Below are 7311 nucleotides of genomic sequence, written 5' to 3'. Positions count from 1 at the left end.
TGGTAGTTTGTCGGTATACTGTTCATATATGGAGATCAAATTTTAAACGTAAAACTTACAAAATTGTCTAGAATGGCTTATCGATTTTTTCTACTTCGAAAGAAAAGGGAGTTTATTCGAGATAAAATAGAAATTTCCTTTTTTAAAAAATGTTTGCGATTTCGTTTACACTTATTCGCGTATCGACAACTCTATAACCTTACAATTCCTTTAGTAAAAATAGAGGTACGAAAACATGAAACGGAAGCAAAACCATTTATTTTACGCAGTTACCTTGGACACTCATTCTACTTCTTTCAACAGAGCTCAAAACACAATGACGTCTGACACTCAGTGCGTTGGGTTTGCAACTATCCTACGTCATTTTTCAATACAATATAAGCGGCATCGTAGCTGTTTGGGTATATAGTTGCAAAAATTGTGTACCAAGCACTTTGCTCTTGAAGTACAGGAGGTCTTGCATTTTGATCCCCTACTGGGAATGACATTGGTAACTCTACTTTTCCCAACTCCCTCAAGCTAATAGATCAGAATATCGCAGAATATTAATAAGAATCAATTAAAATTTGGCTTGCTTAGGTTGAAAATCTGAAAGAAACTTATAACAACTATGCTCCGAAAGTGGAAGAGCAATTTCTTCAATCACTTCTAGGTTCTTTCTCTATTTCAATAAGATTTGACATTCAATTTGCATAATCCACATAGCCCATGTACTTGTAATAGTTTTCAATAATAAGAGTACTTAGATTCTGTTAATCACGCGTAAGGAAATTTTTAACATTAGGTAACTTATTGATTGATTTGAACCCGAAGTAATAGATTTTATTTTCAAAGAAAAAAAACTCCACATATCTTTAAAATTGGATAACTTTTAACGGTAAATCGTAAATTTCTTGTCTGTGACCAACTTTGGCCGTTACAAATAGAAATAATTCTAATGTTTAGAAGGAAATAGACTCATTGTGTCATGAAAATAAGATAGTTTTTTTTTATATATAAATTGATCGTCGAACAGATCTTCCAAAATAAGGTGAATTTTGCCCTTACTTCTGACAATTTTATTAATTAATTAATTTATTTATTTATTTATTTATTTAGTCTTATTTTACATGGCGAAGTTAAGGCTAATTTCAGCTCCAACTAGAGGAAAATCTCAAAGAAAATTATGTATATTGCATCAAAATCGAGTAAGTGGACCGCATACATCAAATGTATAATATATATAAATCCAGATCAAGGTTGAATTAACCCCTTATTACCTCCTTATTAATTTCAATACAAATGAAATGAAATCTTTTAGTTTAACGTCCCACGATTATGCCTAGGCTAAAGAAGATGGATGATTAAGGCAAGTGAATGATGATGGAATATTTGGTGGAATGAGAATGTAGGTAGGAACGGAAGCACCCAGAGAAAACTCATGGACATGATATTGTAAACCACAAACTTACTTGGCCGGAAAAGTATTTAGGAAACCCACACAACAGAGGTAAGCGTTCTACCACTGAGCTACACTGTGCCTCCTAAATTTCAATCTATAGCAACGAAAAAAACAGAGAAAATCGATACACTTACAAGTTACAACAATATTGTATATCTATTTTGTGAATTTCTTCTTTTTTTATATCTTGGTTTTGGACAACGGTGCATAAAAATACACAATCTGTCGTGTAGAAGAAGAAGAAGAAGAAAAGAATCTGTTGTTGATTCTAAATAGAAAGAAATAAGTTTTAATCTTAGTAGCTGAAGATATATGTTGATTTTATGTGTATAATCGTTACATTTAGTTACCTTAGATAGTTGCTTGTTTAAAACGTTGCCATGACAACCGAAAAAGAAAAGTATAATAATGGAGTTTGGAGAATAAAGGTAATAGTGATGTAATTTGTCGTGCCTGATTTAATGTGATTTGATCGTTTTTATATATTTTAAGAATTACACGGACTGTGGGCTGAAATGTAACGTAAAATATATGTATAATATAAATTAACCCATTTGAACCCGTTGTTCCAAAATTGGAACATTTTTTACTTTACTTTTCTTTTTCATATTACGTGAATAAAGGTAACAATTTTTGTATGGACCTCTTCATTTGGCACCAATGGTTTAGCAAATGACGTATCTTTGTCTTGAAATGGCGCGAACGATGTGTACTGTCCATATTAGTTGCCTTGAATGAGAACAAATTATGGCGTCTCAAAGGAGGTAAGTAAATTTTATGTTCGCTTATGAATTTTCTACCTATATAATACTATTTGGGTAGGAGAAGTATCAAGTTTCCAGTGCATGTGAAATGCAACAATTGATTATGATTGTTATTAATAAAAACGTTTTATAATTTTGAATGTTCCAATATTGGAACAACGGGCTCGAACGGGTACATGAAGTTTACATTTTGTTTGTTCCATTATTGGAACAACGGGCGTAAATGTACCCATAAAGCTATGTAATATGACAATTTTATTGCATGAATTAGTAATTGTTTCGTGCATTTTATGAGCGTATTTTTATTTGATGCTATTTGTGCCGCTTTTGAGGGCATTTTGCGCTTGCATTCGGAATTTATTGGTCTTATGGAGGAGGGGAAATTTAGACACAAAAAATTTATTTAATTGTTACACCCACGCAGTACGCTTTTCAGTTGAGCTGAGTTGATTGTGAATTTAACGTTCCTTTCAGCAGCGAGGCTATATGAGGATTGGCGTACTCATTAAAGTGGAATCCGAACCACATGAACTCCCGCCGGGATCGAACCCGGTCTCCCATGCCAAAGGCGTGTACGCCAACCCCTTAGCCACGAGGGAGCTCTTTTTCAGTTGAGAGATGACAGCCAAATAGAGTTGCAGGTGTTTTGATCGCTCATTCACTGGATCGTACATTTATTTACCTATATGTAGGAATTGTTAGGAATGCCTGATTTCATTTTGTAACATTTATTATTGATTTCACTTTGCTGGAGTGAAATAAAAACAGTAAATTTTGGACATAGATAAAGGCATATTATATAGTTATATATACTGCAGGGGAATCATTAGGAGCCTACACAATTTTACAGGCCCTGTCCGCCTTCCTTTCACTTCCTTCCCCAATGTTATCATTATGTTGATCACTCCAGTGTAAAATGGCCTTTGAGCTGTATCTGGTAGCTTGTAAATAAATAAATATTTTGTTGTTTTATATTTTAAATGTGTATTTCACAACTTCATATGGATTTTATTTATTTCTAGAAATACTGTTTTATTTCAGATAGAGTGCGAGCGGTCCCGGGTTCGATTCATGTTGCAGGCCCTCGGTCGAAAAAGTGTAAGAAGCTTTTCAGACCAGCCATCCTGAATGAGGTTCTCCTGGGTTTTTCTCGTTCACACCAAGCAAATGCCGGGGTGGTACCTAAAATATATGTCCCATGCCGCTTCCTTCCTTCCCCAACACTTGCTTCTTTTCCTTTCCCTGGAGAGTGTTCTCGCGGAGTGTCAAACGTGACGGGCTAACATGGCCACAGATGCCCAGAAATCTAAATCCTCCCTCCCTATTTCAGATTGACTGTTGGCGAAATTATCAATATACTTGCTAACGGAGAAGATAGTCTTGCTGGAGATATTGTCATTACACCACCAGAAAATGAAGAGTTCTCGGAAGAAGAAAAACAGATATAGAGAGGCTATTTAGAAATTAGTTGCCCGCTAAGGGAGAAGCTTCTTTTACAGTAATGCAAAGCGGCCAGCTAAGAAATGAATTTATAGGTGAGTTTGTTGGATGATGAAGCTCCGAAAACTAGTACATGTAGTAAAACTAGCAAAGTCGCATAACAAAAGTAATCCCAACAACGTGCAATTGTTGGGAGACCTATTGCGACCAGTCAACAAAGAAGCAATAAATGAAGTGGGATATGACAAAGAAGGACATTTCATTGTAAAATCAGAAAGACAATCAAGATGTGGACTGTGAAAGCAACACAACATGGAAGTGCTTCTTTTACTTCCATCAGTAGTAAGAATGTGATGTATTGGAAAATAATTATAATGAAAAAAATCTGTTATTATGTGGATATGCATAATATTAACATGTTTCAATATTTGTATACTTTGTATGTAATGAATATTGCAAATTATTGTAAAATCTGTATCCTAAAATCTTAACGAAATAGTACTTTAGCCTGGCTAAATTGAAATATTTTCTTTCAGAAACCTGTACCCTTTCAGGCCCGTTGTTCCAAAAATGGAACATTACCAAATTAGGGGTCCATGACCTTTTCGTGAACCATAATGTATTTAAATATATTATTTACCTTTATTTTTACCAATCTGGCAGGAACCAAGATTAAATTCGATAAAAAAATAATTTGGGTTTAAATGGGTTAATCAGTATATTTTAAATGATGGTTCATATAGGCCTATACGTTACATTTTAGATGGTGTTATCTCGCCCAGGATGTTACACATTGCGACAAAATAAAATAAATTTTATGGATATCCCTTGGAAGATTGTTTTATCATTTTACGTATAAGTCCAAACTTTCGAGTTAAAAAAAAAAAGTGTTTTAACCCCATGTTTCTTCATGTATTTCAATTCGAAGGAATAAATAGCTTTCTAAAGCTTTGAAAGAAAAAAAAACGGGGAAAGTTTCATTAAAATCGGATAAATTTAGACAAATTGTGTTGAGGCAAATAATGAGGTAGATGAATAGGGCTTATAAATACGTATTGAATGGTAGAAACACACTTATACTCGCTTCGAAAAAAAATTGTCTTACTACAGATTATACGTAAATATGGTATAGAATGTGGTTAACTTAATGACCAGGGTCGGATTTAGGGGAGGTGCACCGGAGCACATGCACCCCCCTCCGTTGTGAATATACACTATCTAAAGTGAGAAGCAAGCAGTGAAAATAGCAATACTTTCTGAAAATTTCATGTCATGTTTCCGTCTCGGGCTTAAAAGAAAGCGAAGTTTTGCAAAAAGGAATAGTTTAAGTCAATTTTCTGAAGGTTGAAGCAAAAGGATTTACCGAGAATAGACACAACATTTCCAGAGAAATTCCTCATACACATCACAGACGCCTAAAGGCATTTTAAAAATTTAAATTTAAATGAAATGTACTGGTAGCTATTGGTGCACTCACTGTCAGGAAATCCTGGATCCGGCCCTGTTAATGACTTACCTTGGTCTTAGCTCCAGTTGTGAGAAAAGAAATCAGGACTACAGAAACAAGTAAAAAATTCCATTTTACGACTCCGACATTGCCTCGCATCTCAAGCTAACGAGGAATTCTCTACAAATAAAAACATAGAAGAAGAAAAAAATCATCTAAATGAGTCTCTTGCAGAATCAATCTGCATGAATTAAATTAGGAAAATATTTAGCACTATTAAGCGTTTTAAAAATATTTAAAACATAGACTCGATAATTATAGTACGTTTTTAGACTAGAAGTATTATATTCTATAAAGAAAAATAACCTTTTATAATATTATTAAGATCCTAAAAGTTGAAACAAAAACCATAGTGTAGAAACATAGGAAATTAAAGGTATGGAAGTATACATATTTTAATTTTGAATAATAAAAAGTCACGTTTGATTTCAGAAGAATGTTGAAAACAAAATTCGGTAGGATACGAACATCCACTAAAAAGTGAGCAGTCATCCATTTTCTGATCGACAAATTCCTGTTAATCAAAATCAGCAGACAAACATGACAAAATGTCACTGGAAGTACCAAAATTACATAGGGAGGTGAAAGACGGAATCGTGGCGTTTTGTTTGGTCAAGGACCACACAAGTGTGATCAGAGGAATCAGGGAACGGATCCAAGAGGGAAATTTGACTTCAAGTTGTAGCGCATTATAAAAGGAAATCTACAAAGTTAGAGGAATATACAATAGAAGTAAAAGCGACAAGAGAAATTAAAAAGGATAGAGAAATTTTAATAATGTATATGAAATAAGTTTCATGGAAATAGAAGGTAGCAAAGGAAAACTACTATGACAATATGAAACTAAAGATAGAAATAAACTTTTAATGAGTCACATGAATTACAGTTTGAGGAATATAAAAAGAATACATTGAGAAACCGGATGATAGAAAGAATAAACTTTATATCAGGTATTAAAACGGAAAACTAAGCAAATGATCGAAGGAAAGGAATCGAGATGTAAAGGAATATGTTCAAAAATATATAGCGAAATTAAGGACGAAAAGGTAGTCAATATACTATTATACACCACTTCATTAAGAATACAAGAGAAGGAAAAAAGAAATATTCGAAATGTGTAATCAAATCAAGAGTGTCATCATAAGACTTCTTTCAGAGAGTTAAGATTTTGTATGAGGACCGCTGCAAATGCGTTTAAGAACACTGGATCAAAGTTGTACACAAGAAGAAAGTGATTGTAGACAGAGATGGAGTGGGCCAGTGGGTGGTGGGTCAAGTGGGTCAGATTTTCTGAGTAGATCAGTGGGTCATTGGCAACAGCATATGACCCACTGCGACCCACCAGCCACGGTGGCCGACTGCGACTCACCACCCACAGTGACCCACTGCGATCTACCACCCACCATGACCCACTCTGGTTAACCGATACACTCTGCTCCCTGCATTGTAGAGAGCATCTTCTGAACACTGGTGAATCTGTATACGTTTTACTTTCAAGGTTCCACTTCCCTTCTCTTTTCAAGAACTTCAGACCCCTTTAGGTATTGATATTTATAATTGTAATAATAGCAATAGAACTTATACTACTACTTGGCTTTCGAGACACACAGAGGAGCTAACTACTGGAAAAAATACATTTTTGAATTACTGTAATATATAAATCATTATATAAAAAAAAGAATGTAACTAGGTGTGCCTGCATGGCCAAGTTGAAAGGTCAAATGAAATTAATTTGGTATATAGTTAGGTCTTAATCCAAACTGGGATGTTATAATATCGCTTTCATTATAATATATATTCTAAAGGGGTAGTGGGGATCCGAATTTTTGCGGAAAAAAAAATGAGTCTCTAGGGATGCGCACGAGTGAGTTCGAGCGAGTTTTCTTTGAAACTCGATTCGACTCAAAACACATTTTTCAGCTCGACTCGAGAACTCGACTAGAATTCGGGCCGAGTTTTTAGTCGAGTCGATCCAGAACGAGCCAATTAGAGCTAAACTCTGTGTGTAGTTCCAAGTACTCTTTTCAAGTATCCTACATAAATAATATAATTATCAATCATAATATTACTACTATTTCAACTTCTTATATTATTATTATTATTATTATTATTATTATTATTATTATTATTATTATTAATAATAATAATAATAATAATAA

Source organism: Thermobia domestica, chromosome 8, assembly GCF_964235325.1.
Source record: "Thermobia domestica chromosome 8, izTheDome1.hap1.1, whole genome shotgun sequence".
NCBI classification, from domain to species: Eukaryota; Metazoa; Arthropoda; class Insecta; order Zygentoma; family Lepismatidae; genus Thermobia; species Thermobia domestica.
Note: the sequence above shows the minus strand (reverse complement) of the source record.